The sequence below is a fragment of the Myotis nattereri genome (assembly GCF_964212035.1).
Source record: "Myotis nattereri genome assembly, chromosome: 13".
Lineage (NCBI taxonomy): Eukaryota > Metazoa > Chordata > Mammalia > Chiroptera > Vespertilionidae > Myotis > Myotis nattereri.
Genome location: NC_138088.1, coordinates 27003657 through 27020042, shown reverse-complemented (window position 1 = coordinate 27020042; position 16386 = coordinate 27003657).

Sequence of the window (16386 nt, the reverse complement as noted above, 5' to 3'; positions counted from 1 at the left end):
AACTCTTCAACCACCAGGAATGATGTTGCTATATCTTTGGGGGGGAGGGAGGGCCAACAATGTTTTTGCTTATGATTTCCTGGTTTCAAGGTGCCTAACGGATCAGATTTGTGTTGTTGCCACATGCACGTGAAACAAACAGGCTTTTCTCCTTCCAGGTCCTGGTAGAATCTGTTGTACTTGTGAGCTTCGAGCAGAGGAGGACACTTTTCTAGAACGGGTTCCTCACCATCATGTCCACTCCTGACGAATGTTCAGTAAGTTGACAAACTGTTCTTTTGTCCCCAAAGCTATCCTGCAGCCACACACTGGCAGGCAGCAGCTTAAACTCACTGCATGGGCTCCATCCCGCCTCCTCCACGTATCCACTGAGGATTTTGGTTTTCCTGAGCTGCGCTTCGTCTTTCAGAGGCTCGCAGCCTATACACAGCAGGTGGGTGCTACTGGTCCCCACTCCACTCCTGCATCCATCCCCACCGCTCCACTGAAACGTTTGTACAAAGGGCACAGCGACCTCCAGATTTCCAGGGCTACTGGATGTCTTCCCGGCTGTCCTTTATTCAGCCTCTCAGCAACCTTGGGCCATTGGAGCATGTCATCCTGAAGCCCTGCCTTTCCAGGTTTCCAAAATACGGCACCTCTTGGTTTTCCCTGGCCTCTCCGCACTTTCTTCTGTTGACATCTTCTTCCCTAAAAAACTCTAAATGTTAGTGCCCCTTGGGAGCCCCTTCCCTCTCTAAACCTTCCCTGGGTGATTATAAACATCCCTAGAACTACAAACCCAATGAATAGACTCTAACCTCCTTTCTGAGCTCCTGAAATATATATGGAACTGCTTACTCGAAACCTTCCATAGATATCGCAACCCTAACATACCTAGAACTAACCTCCTAATTTTCCCTACAAGCTCATTCCCTCACTGGTCTTCCTCATCTCCATAAATTGCACCATAATCCTCAGAGTTACTCAACTACAAAACCTGGGGTTCATTCTTGAATTCTCCTCTTCCTTCACACTTCCCTTGTTACCAAGACCTGTAGACCTGAACTCTGACATCTAGCCTAGATCTATCCACTCTACCACTACTGCCATCCACCAAGTCCAAACCCATTATCTAGTCCTTGAACTTCTCAACAGACTCCTTACTGGACTCCCTGCTTCCACTGTTTCCCTCTCAGAAGCAATTTTCCACCAGGGCCAGAGTATTCTTTTTTATTCTTTATTGATTAAGGTATTACATATGTGTCCTTATCCCCCTCAAACCCCCCACCGCCACCTCCCCCCGCCCCGCTCATGCCCTCACCCCCCTGGTGTCTGTGTCCATTGGTTAGGCTTATATGCATGCATACAAGTTCTTTGGTTGATCTCTTCCCCTTCCCCCCACCCTCCCCTACCTTCCCTCTGAGGTTTGACGATCTGATCAATGCTCCTCTGTCTCTGGATCTGTTTTTGTTCATCAGTTTATGTTGTTCATTATATTCCACAAATGAGTGAGATCATGTAATATTTATCTTTCTCTAATGGGCACATTTCACTTAGCATAATGCTCTCCAGGTCCATCCATGCTGTTGCAAATGGTAGGAGTTTCTTTCTTTTTACAGCAGCGTAGTATTCCATTGTGTAGATGTGCCACCGTTTTTTAATCCACTCATCTGCTGATGGGCTCTTAGGCTGTTTCCAAATCTTAGCTATTGTAAATTGTGCTGCTATGAACATAGGGATGCATATATCCTTTCTGATTGGTGTTTCTAGTTTCTTGGGATATATTCATAGAAGTGCGATTACGGGGTCAAATGGGAGTTCCCATTTTAGTTTTTTGAGGAAACTCCATACTGTTTTCCACAGTGGCTGCACCAGTCTGCATTCCCACCAGCAGTGTACAAGGGTTCCTTTTTTCTCTGCATCCTCGCCAGCACTTGTCATTTGTTGATTTGTTGATGATAGCCATTCTGACATTTGTGAGATGGTACCTTACTGTCTATTTGATTTGCATCTCTCAGATGATTAGTGACTTTGAGCAGAACCAACATCATTAAAATGTCCATACTACCCAAAGCAATCTATAGATTCAATGCAATCCTCATTAAAATACCAACAGCATATTTCACAGACCTAGAACGAACTCTTCAAAAAATCACCTGGAATCAAAAAAGACACCGAGTAGCTACATCGATCCCAAGAAGGAAGAACAAAGTAGGAGGGATCTCAATACCAGATAGCAAGCTGTATTACAAAGCCACTGTTCTCAAAACTGCCTAGTACTGGCACAAGAACAGACAGCTAGACCAATGGAATGGAATAGAGAACCCAGAAATCAACCCAAACTACTATGCTCAATTAATATTTGACAAAGGAGACAAGAGCATACAATGGAGTCAAGATAGTCTCTTCAATAAATGGTGTTGGGAAATTTGGACAGATACATGCAAAAAAATGAAACTAGACTACCAACTTACACCATACACAAAAATAAACTCAAAATGGGTAAAGGACTTAAACGTAAGATGGGAAATCATGGAGAGAAACTAAGATGGCGGCATAGATAAACACCGGGAAATAGTCGCCTCCCTCAGCAATTGAAAATTATCCCAAAGGACGGAGCAAACATCGTCCAGAAAAACAGGAAGGCTGGCTGAGTGTAATTTCTACAACTAGAAGAAAAGAAAAGCACGCTGAGAGCCAGAGGAGCTGCGGAGGCTGAGTGCAGAGGTACGGCGGCGGCTCGCGCGCGCGGAAAGGGGGTGGCACCTGAGGACGCGGCTGTCTTTTTGAATCACAAGCTCCCGACTGCTCTGATCTCCGGTTCTGGGAAGTCTCTGGGGACCCAGGACTCATACGGGGAGAGGCTGCTCTGTAGGCGGCAGTGGGCGAACTTGAGGGCGGATTTCCCTCAGAGGTGCTTGCAGCCCTTACCGGGACACTGAGATGCGCGACTCCGGGCGCGGAGAATCAGCCATTGCTTCTTTCTCCGCCCTTTTGACTCCCTGAGACCCCGCCCCACCCAGGCTGCAGCAGAGGCTTTTGCATGTCAATGTACCTAACTATAGCCCAGCCAAGCAGACCCAGAACTTCCAAGAGAAGGCCCAGGGCCCCGCAGCAGCTTGCATTGCTTCACAGCTGAGCCTCTTCGTGGCTCCGGCTGTGGGGCCTCAGGCAGGGGCTGAATTAGCACCTCCTTAGATCCAGGAGCCACTGTACCCAGTGGTCAGAGGAGGACCATTCTCCCACTTCAGACACAGCTGCTTCCCACAGCCAATTGGCCTGGAGGTCAATTCCTCCCAGTGATCCTACATCAACCAAGGCACCAAGAGTGCACCAAGAGTGTCCACCCCAGGTAACTGGGGAGGCTGAGCCACTGGGCCCTACAGGACACCTGGCGCGCAGGGCCACTCTATCAACACAGGGAAGCAGCCAAAATGCGGAGACAAAGAAACAGGTCACAATTGTCAGAAACGGAGGAGGACAGACGACTGGATATAGAGTTCAAGGCCACGTTTATAAGGTTTGTCAAGAATTTTATGGAAACCGCCGATAAATTTAATGAATCCCTCAAGGAGTATAGTGAGACCATGGAGGACATGAAAAAGGACCAACTAGAAATTAAGCATACACTGACTGAAATAAAGAATAATTTACAGAGATCCAACAGCAGACAAGAGGATCCCAAGAATCAAGTCAAAGATTTGAAATACAAAGAAACAAGAAATACCCAACCGAAAAAGAAAAAAGAAAAGAGATTCAAAAAATATGAAGATAGTGTAAGGAACCTCTGGGACAACTTCAAGCGTACCAACATCAGAATTATAGGGGTACCAGAAGGAGAGAGAGGGCAAGATATTGAAAACCTTTTTGAAGAAATAATGACAGAAAACTTCCCCCACCTGGTGAAAGAAATGGACCTACAAGTCCAGGAAGCACAGAGAACCCCAAACAAAAGGAATCCAAAGAGGACCACACCAAGACACATCATAATTAAAATGCCAAGAGCAAAAGATAAAGAGAGAATCTTAAAAGCAGCAAGAGAAAGACAGTCAGTTACCTACAAGGGAGTACCCATCCGACTGTCAGCTGATTTCTCAACAGAAACCATGCAGGCCAGAAGAGAGTGGCAAGAAATATTCAAAGAGATGAATAGCAAGAACCTGCAACCAAGATTACTTTATCCAGCAAAGCTATCATTCAGAATGGAAGGTCAGATAAAGAGCTTCACGGATAAGAAAAAGCTAAAGGAGTTCATCACCACCAAACCAGCATTATATGAAATGCTGAAAGGTATTCTTTAAGAAGAGGAAGAAGAAAAAGGAACTCTTACCATTTGCCACAGCATCGATGGAACTGGAGAGCGGATAAATACCACAAGATCTCACTTATTTGTGGAATATAATGAACAACATAAACTGATGAACAAGGACTGATCCAGAGACGGAGAGGCTTTGATTGGACTGTCGGGCCTTGGAGGGAAGGTAGGGGAGGGTGGGGGCAAGGGGGAAGGATCAACCAAAGGACTTATATGCAAGCATATAGGCCTAACCAATGGACACGGACAACGGGGGGGTGAGGGGATGAGCGGGGGGGGGGGGGGGGTGAGGGTACACATATGTAATATCTTAATCAATTAAAAAAAAAAAAAGATGGGAAATCATAACAATCTTAGAGGAATCCACGGGCAGCAAAATCTCAGACATATGCGGAAACAGTATCTTCACCGATACAGCTCCTAGGGCAATGGAAATAAAGAGAAAATAAACAAATGGGACTTCATCAAAATAAAAAGCTTCTGCACAGCAAGAGAAACCATCAACAAAACAACAAGAAAGCCCACTGCATGGGAGAACATATTTGCCAATGTTATCACCGATAAGGGTTTAATCTCCAACATTTACAGGGAATTCATACAACTTAACAAAAAGAAGATAAACAACTGAATCAAAAAATGGGCAACAGACCTAAATAGATACTTTTCGAAAGAAGACATAAAAAAGGCCAAGAGACATATGAAAACATGCTCAGAGTATTCTTTTATAAAGCATCATGTTGTTCCCTGGTTTTAAATCCTTTGGTGGCTTTCCATTTGTCACACAGGTTGTTGGCTGTCTGACTCAAAATCCATTTTTCCTTCCACCAATCAAGGGACATGATATTTAGCTGGATGTTCTTCACCCAAAATAAAAGTTTACACTCTTTCTTGAAGTCTATAAGACTCAGTTCCGGACAATGGGGTCTAAGTGGAGTGTTGTGTGGGATTTCTAGGATGGCTATTTAAGAAACTGAGTAGCTGGGAAGAGGTCCCTATTTTGTCCCTGACTTTCCTTCTTCTTCTTTTCTAGAGCAAGGATATAATGCTAGAGCTGTAGCAGCCATATGAGACCATGATGTAACCTTCAGGAATGAGTCAATAGAAGCTTGGGTCTTAGATCACCCTGGCTTTTACTGAGGACTGCCTATCTAAACACTTAGAAGAGCTCATGTGATAGGATGGTAAAATAACTTGAAATTTTTAAAACTTGTGCTGCAAGCATGTTTCACTCTAAAAAAAAAAATTAATAGACATAGAAGAAAAAGGAACTTATGAGAGACTATAAGGTCACAATCCTCCTCCTCCACAAGCTGAAAAATCACAAGAACAGGAAATAACTCACAGGATCAGGGGTCTGACTAATTTTGATGTCTGCTCAGAAAACTTTAAAAATGTTGACTTCTCTCACAAGTGTTCAATGTGAAAATAAAAATTTTGAAGACAAAAGCATATAATAAACTCTAACCTTCTTCAGATTGTTACTCTCTTGGTTCCCTTCCCTTCTGTATTATTCAGGTTACCCTTCTCTCACTTCTCCCATGTGGCTACAAAGGTGGAATGAGGACTTCTCAGAGGAGTATTAGAGAATTCGAAGGCTGAGTTGGAATCAAGATGACTGACGGGACTTGGTATAAGTCACACTGCTGAGACTGTCTACTCTGGGCACACAGTGTCTTCACTGCTTATGCACGGGCAAATTCTATTCACCTAGTAGAAAACAGCATAGGGGTCTGGGCCAAAGTGGTACATAGCCATAAATACTGTTTGGTGACCAGGAGAGTCTTCCTTGATGGTGGGTCCCAAAGTCCAAGTCCATGGACCTGTTCTCACAATATGAGAATTATTGTAAAAATTTTATAATTTTGTTTTTATTCCAATTATAAATTGTTGTTTATCAAGGTAAAATTTACATACAGTGAATTATAATTTGATGAGTTTTGATAAATGTGTGCACCCATGAAAATAATACCCAAATCGAGATATAAGAAGTTTCTACCATCCCAGAAATGTCTTTTTGCCCATTTCAAATCACCATACCAATTATAATCTTTTAAAAATTAATACAAAGACCTTCTGAATCATCTGAATAACTGTCTCGTAGCTGAATACTATGCGCATTTTATGTTCACAATCAAGTTGACATCAGAGAGTACTACTTCAACTATTTTTGAGCTAATTTTTTAAAAAAGCATAAACCATACCTTTAAGTCCTAGTAGCATGGGCATGTTGAATTCAAAAGAACCTACGCCATAATGGCTGGTTTCCAGTTCCACATTTCTGTTGGAATAGGCAATTCAGCAGCAACATATCCTTATCATTGTTTATGTCATTTTGTTTGTGTGGGATGTGTAGAACAGTTCTGGGTTTGACAGTTGCGTAAGAGTCATAAGAAGAAAGTGTTCAAGTCAAGTTTTGTGCTTTTTGCATATTTAAGTAATATCACATTTCAAAAAAAATAAGTCAACACTGACAGGCCACAATAATTATTTTTTCTTTTAAAATGAGTCATTACATTGCTTGAGTTTGAAAAACACTGCTTTAGTCTACAGATAGCATGACCCATTTTCTTCCACTTGTGTTCCCTAACTTCTTAAGCCTAATTCAACCCAATGTACCCAAAAACATTTCAGCCCACACAATATGTCCTTCTCTAAATTTGTACAGCAGACAATATAAATTTTTGTTTCCCTGATAATTAAATTCCTGGCTTTTTCTCAGCACGGAAATTCTATAACATGCACAAATTTGATAATTAATATTTTTCAAATGAATGCAAAGTGGTCTGTAGAAATGGGGAAATAACATATACTAAAAAACATAGTCTACATTTGGGTACTTAATTTCTGAAGTTAGACAGCAGTTCTTAAGCCAGATTGGATAAAATGTCTAGAAATGTATATTAAATTTTGTTTATAAATATGTATTTTTCTCAAGAAAAGGTCCATAGCTTTCTTTAGATGTCAAATGAAACTCCAGTCCCCAAAAAATGGTAAGAAATCATAAGGATATGAAAAGTCAATTAGCTATCACATTTCTCTATACATTTGCTGTCAACACGCCCATGAACATAGCCAACAAAAAAGTTGAAACATTGAGATAATGGGGGAGGGGGGGTGAGAGAGTTGGTAAGACAGTCCATATTTGCAACAGTAATATAAAAGTTAAATTGCACCATTTATATATCTAAACATAGGTGCAACTAAAAATCAAAATATTTCTTTTTTTTTTTTTTTTACTTCATCTGTACACTGGAAATTAAAAAAATAATGACTACCACAGAAAGTAAGGATTAGTTAGCCCTATCCGGTTTGGCTCAGTGAATAGAGCGTCAACCTGTGAATTGAAGGGTCCCAGGTTCAATTCCAGTTAAGGGCACATTCCTGGGTTGCAGGCTCGGTCCCCAGTGGGGAGTGTGCAGGAGGCAGCCAATCAATGATTCTCTCTCATCATTGATGTTTCTATCTCTCTCTTCCTCTCTGAAATCAATAAAAATATATGTATTTTAAAAAGTAAGGATTATTTAATTTTGATAAAGAATATCATAAAAGAGCCAATAAAATAAGTGAAAATGCTATAGCAAAGCAAAATAGTGGGTGTTCAATTTTTTGTTGTTGTTGTTAATCCTCATCCAAGGATATTTACCCATTAATTTTTAGAGAGAGTGGAAGAGAGGGGAAGAGACAGAGAGAGAAAAACATTGATGTGAGAGGGACACGACAATTGGTTGCCTCCTGCACGCACCCCTGACCGGAGCCAGGGATCAAGCTTGCAACGGAGGTATGTGCCCTTGACCAGAATCAAACCCAGGACCCTTCAGTCCAAGGGCCAATTCTCTATCCACTGAGCAAAACTGGCTAGGACTGCTGTTCAATTTTAAAATAAAACTTTTTTTAAAAAATTAAACTAACAGCAGATAATTCTTACAAGCAATTTAAAAATATTTTATCCTTTATCAATAAAACGGAATGAAAATAATAGAAATCAGCTTAAACGCAGGTGTGTTCAAAGCTTATTAAATTTTAAAATATGGATTAGACCATCACTGTCACATACAAGCTTATTAGTTTACATTTTCTTCCGATCATTACAGGTATACATGCTAACAGAGTTATAAATTCACTTCTATAATACTTATTTTCCGTAACCTATGCTCATGACACATAGCAACAAGTCATCGTTATTTGTTGTAGAATCCATCTCTGTATTTCTACCGTAAAAATAATACTCGTCAGTTATAAAACACTAAGATAAATTTGAAATTTCGAGCTACAACACATATTATAGAATCATTAATGAGGATGTTTCTGTCAGTGTCATGTTGAAAAAGGAATAACTAGAGAGAGTACAAAATGTTGAGAACTAAAGGTGACTAATACAAGCCCTGTAATTCTTTATCCATTCAAAGTGTCTGCAGATTAAGTGGTGCCACTGTGACGCTTCCTCACGGCTGAGGACAGGCTCCCAGGGCGGAGGCTGGCTGAGACGAGGAGCCCTGCGTGTAATGGGAAAGCTAAACAGTCCAGAGAAAATGATCTGCCAATCTCCTAAACAGATTAGATCCAAGAAGCAGCAGCGTTCTGTCCTGTTCCTTCAAAGAATTTACTCCATTACCTGGTGGGGGGACAGTGGGTTTGCAGTTGTGAGTATACAACACAGAGTTTAATCTTATAATGTTAGTATCAATTATTGTATTATTTTCTGTTTGAACAACTATAAACCTACTTTGCCCCACCCTGTATAATGAGACACACACACTGAGGCATTCACATGGAGGAGAAGCTACAACAAAAAAGAAGAGAGAGACTATATGTATTTCTAGTTGTATGGGAGTAAAAAGATCACCTCTAGACTTAAATCCGTACACGTTACTGTCCAAAGACACTGGTATACATCGTGTCATTTAAATGTTTAAAATTCACCAAGCAAAGAAAATCTTTGGTTTGGAGGCTGCAGTGAAATAAGTTTTAAAAACTAATTGTAAATATTATATTTTGTTGTCCTATTCAAATAAGCAGCTTACCAAGTTATAACCTTACCATTTCAGTGTTCAAGAAAAAAGTATATTTGGAATATCTGAATGCCTCAGGTTTGGGAATAGTTACGGAGGATTTGAAATTATTTGTGAAGGTTGAAAGCATCAGTCTTTTCAATCAAGCATTAAGTTTGGTCTCCAGAGTCTCTCAAATTCCAAGCTGTTTCTCACAACCACACCTAGAGACTGACTCCCAAACTAATCCTTTCCCAGCTACCGAAAAAAAAAGACACCAAACACTCCTAGTTTTTCCTTACAGTAACGATGAAGCACAATACTCCTTCCAAATGCCAGACTCGCTAGACTTCTACTGGTCCTTTGTCACAGAAGCTAGATTGCATCCCAGCTGCCCAAACCCACTCCAACTGCCCTACTTACAGACAGTACTTGACCACACTAAGTTAGCAAAGAAATGGAAATGAGGCGGTTATCTGTGAGCCAGTGGTTTTCTCCTCCCAGATGGAGAACAAGTGATGGAAAGCACAGGCTGAGAAAAAAGCAATGTCACTGCAGGATAATTTCTTACTCTCCATCAACACAAAGAGCTCTGAGAGTTCGTTTTAATATTTCAAAAGCCATGAAGAAATTGTATTTTAAAGTATATGAAGGTTGCAGAACCTAATAAGAAAGTAAATTGATAAGGCTTTTGTGTGTATTAAATTGGCAGCTTAGCGAAACAAGATATCTCATGCCGACAGTTATACTGACTTTATCATGGAGAAAAAATGGGAAAACAGATGATTATGTAAGCAACAATCTAGTGGGCAAAATTTCAAAACATTGAGTCAGAAGAATAAAAATGAGAATGTCCAGAATAGCCTTAGAACCACTGTGCCTAAGTATACATAGTAGATATATTTAAGCAGAGCACAAGACACCTTATTATGTAGCTTAAACAATGAATGTGGCTTTCTTCTCCTTGGAATTAAAAAAATATATATTTAAAAATATTTAATTTACAAAATGTCTCATTTACTAAAATATATATTCAACATTATTGCTAAACTAAATCTACAAAAGCTATCATGAGTAATGCTATCAGGCTACTAACAAACATTTGTTATTTTTATTCTGCTTTATTTGATATTTATGTAAATTATTCATTTATGGATCATTGAATATTAAAACAAAATTAAAGACATAATTAGGATTTCATAGTTTCATATATATAAAAAAGGTTTTTGGGAGGTTGAATCAATGTTCTGTGTTTTTTCCCCCATAAAGGGTGAAGTCCAGAACAAGAAAATAAAGGAATAAACCAGCCACTGGCCTAACCCAGTGTTGGGACTCGGACATGGAAGTAGGTTAATGAGAGGATGGAGTCTAAAGACTGGGTTTTAAAGGGTTGGGTGGCTGATCACAGAAAACAAGTTGCACTGAAAAGCAAGGGTGGAGATCACAGAGCACAGGGTTTGGGAACCAGGAGAGATAGTTGGTAAGGAGGGTGTTCCACGTAGAGACTTCAGAGTCCCCAGCCTGATATACTAGTAGAGTTAAAATACAGCACTAGCCATGTGGCTCAGTTGGTTGAGGGTCGTCCTGTGCACCAAAAGGTCATGGATTCAATTCCTGGTCAGGGCACATACCCAGGTTGCAGGTTCGATCCCTAGTAGGGGTATGTGTGGGAGGCAACTGATTGATGTTTCTCTCTCACATATGTTTCTCTCTCTCTCTCTCTCTCTCTCTCTCTCTCCCTCTCTCCTTCTCTCTCTAAAATATATGTATATAAAATAATACAATAAAATAAAATCCAACCCACAACCCTCCCCACTCCCCCCCACACACACAGGCAAAAACAAACCACTGTCTTTGCATTATACAACCAGGGAGAGCAATGAACTGATGAATGAGTGCCACAGTCTGCACATGCTAACATACCCAAAGTGATGCATGGGACAGGGCAGACATCAAACTTTGAGATGAAAGCTTCCAGTAATGCGCCTGAGTAGAAATGGCACAGCACCGTAGATGAGAGTGTCCTCAAGGCAGTAAGTGCTAGCATGGCCAGTGGCTCCAAGTCGTGGAAGGAGTGTGAAGGGGTACTGAGGTCCTTTTAAAACCAGTTACCCCCCTGAAGATGTCACTACATATCTAGCCCATATTCTCCTGGTTTTCTTCTTAACTCTATTCTTGCCTAATCTCCGTTTTCTAGAAATGGGATTCCCACGAGACCTTCTCCTTCTCTTCTTACTCAACCTCCTCTTCCTTTCACAGTTCATTTTCCAGGTACAGGAATATATGTCTCAAATCCATGTCTGTGGCCTGTAGTTCTTTTCTAAACCCCAAACCACTACATCTCTTCAACTGCATGTCTTGAAGGTGCCTCAAACTAAGCATGATCAAAACTGAACTCATCTTCCCTATTGATAGGACACTGTAGCGGGCAGTGTTTAAGAGCCAGAATTCTGGGCTCAGACTTCCTGGTTGGAATTCTGGCTCCACCGCTTTCTGGGGCAGAATGTTCATCTCTTCATGCCTCAGTTTTCTCATCTATAAAAAGGGAATAAGTAGTTCCTACTTCATGGAACCAAGCACAGGCCTTTCTGGCAAGGACAGAGTAGTAGGAGAAGCCAAAACAACAGCATAGAACTGGGTAATTAAAGGGGGGCTACTTGCAACAATATCACCCTTACCATCTGTCCTTATCCCCAAAAGGGAGGATGAGCTAGAAACATGCTCCTGAATTTCACTCTGAAGATATTTCACAAGAGGGGTTTCCTTTGAGAAACATGGAGTGTGCCTTTTCCCAACTTCACCTTAAAAGCCAGAAAGCTATCAGAAGTGCATTTGGAATTGATAAAGGGAAAAATCTACCAGACTGCCTTCCTTTATTCTTTTCCAAACTCCTTTACAGTCATTTCTTTATGTAGTTTCCATACGTACCAGCCTCATTTTCCAAAGCAACATCTTGAGGCTCAACGAAAAGTGGCCAACCCAGAACTGCCTGCCAGGTCTTCTGGTCCCATGTCACTGAAGTCACAGAGTCACTGCTTTCATTATGAAAAATGAAACATGACACACTTTTCTCAGATAGACTTTCTCTTTAACATTCATGGAAATACCCTAATTCCCTATGAATATGTTTAAGTTATGTGACCTGAATTATTTTTGCTTGTATGTTTGTGTAGTCAGTACTAACCAATAGAACTATGTATCACGCCATGATGTGGGGTTAAAATAAACGTGCAGTCATGGACACAGCAAAAAATAAAAAAGTATTAAATAAAGAGAGTACTTAAATTTGAAACTGATTTAAAAAATAAAAAAAAAGAGAGAGAACTAGCAATCACTCTCTTGGAACAGAGGGAAGCAGTTTGACAAATATGATAATCTTTACGGTTGGTTAAGACTCATCCACTTTATTATACTACTAGAGGCCCGATGCACGAAATTAGTGCACTGGGGGTGGGGGCGCCCCTCAGCCCGGCCTGTGCCCTCTCACAGTCCAGGGAGCGGGCCTAAGCTGTCAGTTAGACATCCCTAACGCTGCGGTGAAGGTGGGAGAGGCTCCCGCCACCGCAGCTGCGCTCACCAGCCATGAGCCAGGCTTCTGGCTGAGCGGTGCTCCCTCTGTGGGAGCACAGTGACCAGCAGGGGGAAGCTCCTGCATTGAGCGTCTGCCCCCTGGTGGTCAGTGCACATCATAGCAACCAGTCCTTCCGCCGTTCAGTCAATTTGCATATTAGCCTTTTATTACATAGGATGGTCTTTGGTTGATTACCTCCCACCCACCCACCCACCCACCCACGATCAGGGCCAGGGAGGGATGCGGGAGGTTGGCCAGCCGGGTAGGGACCAAGGAAGGGCTCCAGGGCATGTCCAGCCTATCTTACTCAGTCCCAATCAGCCGGACCCCAGCAGCAAGCTAACCTACCAGTCAGAGCATCTGCCCCCTGGTGGTCAGTGCATGCCATAGCAAGCGGTTGAGCAGCCTTAGCATATCATTAGCATATTACGCTTTGATTGGCTGAATGGATGACAGGACGACTGGACACTTAGCACATTAGGCTTTTATTAATCGGACTAGAGGCCCGATGCACGAAATTTGTGCAAGAGTAGGCCTTCCTTCCCCCCGCTGCTGGCACCAGCTTCCCTCTGGCACCCAGGGCTCGGGCTTCACTCGCAGCCCCGGCTTCATGTGGAAGGACATCGGGAAGGACGTCCGGTCTAATTAACATATTATACTTTTATTATTATAGATTATCCTCCTGGCAGAGTATTGCCAGAACAAAAAGCTCAAGATGTTAAAAGATGTGGCACGGTTTTTAATGCCCCTCCATCCATTATTAGAAAATACGTGTTAACATTCTGGAGTGAGAGTGTGTTTTAAATCATTTAGATTTTTCTTGGCAAGATTGCTCTCAAGTCCTTACAGAGAAATGCAGCAGCGCCATCCACTTAGATAAGCCACAGCTGCCTTGAAGAGAACACAAAAGAAGTTCTATCATCTTGAGGAATAGGCACACAAATTATAGTCTTAAGTATATTGTTTGTATTTTTCCTTACTACAAAAATTCAGAGATGGGTCTCAAAGTCTAATCTGTGTATGATGCATAATAACCAAACACCCTTTCCAAAACCAACATAAAGGCAAAATGGCCAACAACATTTTATGTCGAATTTGTTTTATTTCCCTTGATAATAAATCTTGTAACTGTATCAACTTTAGTCTAAGAGGCTTTAAAGTATAGTCGATCTTAAGTCATTAGCATTTGTTAAAGATCTACTGCATGTTTATTTTATAGAAATAATCCACACTAATGAAGAGAAGCATGGCAAAACTTCAGCTCATCTAAAAAGCATTGGTAATACGTTTTAGAATGTAATGTTAGTTGTCATTGAAAATGGGAATGGACAATAAGTGCCTAGAATGATGACCTAGAGAATTAAGAGCAGGACTAGATAAAATATGAAGAGGCTAAAGATTCATTTCCATGGAGGTGAATGTTGGACTCTGAAAGCCAATGAGATCTCTGAAGAATATGTAAAGAAAGAACAGAAGCTTCAAATGAAGGCATAAACCCACCAGTTAGCTACATCTGCTCCAAACATATAAGAATGGAAAGTAATATATAAACAACATTTTAAAAACATAGATCAAATGAAGTTATAGACCAAACATCATATAAATAAAGCAAAAAATATCCTAAGTAAAAATTTTCTCATAGATAAAATCTAATAGTATTATTAATTATCCACAAATTTAAGCTATAAATTCAAAACAATTCCAATCAAAATGAAAATATATTTTTTCATGAAAATCGCCAAAATGATATCAAATTTTGTAGAAGAGCATGCATGAATAGCTAAGATCATTTTAAATTAGGATAGTTTGCCCTAAGATATTAAGAAGTTACTAAACCATAGTATTTAAGACAATCTACACTAATAAAAGAGAAAAATGGTAATTGGCGTACGGCGATACCATTTTCATTGGCTAATCAGGGCTATATGCAAATTAACTGCCAACAAGATGGCGGCTAATTTGCATATGTAGGCACAATGCAGGGAGGTGAAAGGGAAAGCAGGAAGAAGCCCCCTGCCACTGACAGTGATCGGAAACCCAGGGGGGATCTAAGAGCTGGGGGGGGCAGGGCAAAGGGCAGGGCAAAAGCCCCCTGCCCCCCAGCCATGATCGGAGAATCAGGCGCCTTTGCCGCCCTGGCCAGTGATAGCAGGAAGTAGGGGTGGAGCCAGCGATGGGAGCTGGGCATGGTCGAAGCTGGCAGTCCCAGGAGCTAGGGGTCCCTTGCCTGGGCCTAAAGCGAAGCCCACGATCGCGGCGCCCCCTGCTGCCCGGGCCGGACGCCTAGGCCAGAGGCGTTAGGCCTGGGCAGGGGCAGAGCCTGCAACTGCGGGGAGCTGGGGGTCCCCTGCCCAGGCCTGACACCTCTGCCGGAGGCCTCAGGCCTGGTCAAGGGGCCGATCCGGTGATTGGTGATCGGAAGGTGATGAGGATCAACTCCTCTGGCCGAGGCATCAGCCCTGGGTGGGGGGCGGAGCCGGGGATTGGGGGGATATGAGGGTCCCCTTGCCCAGGCCTGAAGCCTGGGTCAGAGGCGTCAGGCTTGGGCGGGGGGTGGAGCAAACGATCAGAGGGAGATGGGGGTCCCCTGCCCAGGCATGATTCCTGGGCCAGAGGCCTCAGGCCTGGGCGGGGGCCAGAGCCAGTGATCGGGGGGAGATGGGGGTCCCCTGTCCAAGCCTGACACCTCTGGCGGAGGCGTCAGGCCTGGGCAAAGGGCCGATCAGGCGATCGGAGGGTGATGGGGGTCAACGCCTGAGGGCTCCCAGTATGTGAGAGGGGGCAGGCTGGGCTGAGGGACACTCTCCCCCCCCCCCCACACACACACACACATAGTGCACGAATTTCGTGCACCGGGCCCCTAGTCTATAATAATAAAAGTGTAATATGCAAATCGACCAAATGACTGAACAGCAGAACGACTGCCTGGATGACCTTCCAGATGAAGCTGGGGCGGCGAGGGTGGCGAAGGCACCCGGGGCTGCGAAGGCCTACTCTTGCACAAATTTCGTGCATCAGGGCTCTAGTATGAATTGAAACAGGAATAAACAGACTACTGAAACCAGGCAGAAAGCCCAGAAACAGACCCAAATATATACATTCATAGAAACTTGCTATGTGACCAAACAGAATTAAAATAAATGAGGAAAAATCAAATAAGAATAGCCAATAGGAAAAATGTACATATATACAATGGTATCCCAGCTTTACTCCATCAACAAAAATCCCTTCCAGGTGGATTAAAGAATAAAATGTCAAAAAAAAAAAAAAAAAGAACTTTAATACTTTTAGAAGGAAATTGAGAATATATCTGTGAATTTCCGGTAAGAAAGAATTTCCTAAGCTGGATTTAAAAAGCACAGACCATAAAGAAAAAAACTTAACCAAATTAAATGTTAAACTTCTACTTATTGAGAGACATTATAAAAATATTTAAGTTAAAGAAAAAAAATATATTTTAAGTAAATGCGAGACTGAAAAAGCTTATGTGCAAGCCAAACAGAAAGAATGCAGATCCTGAATATAGATAG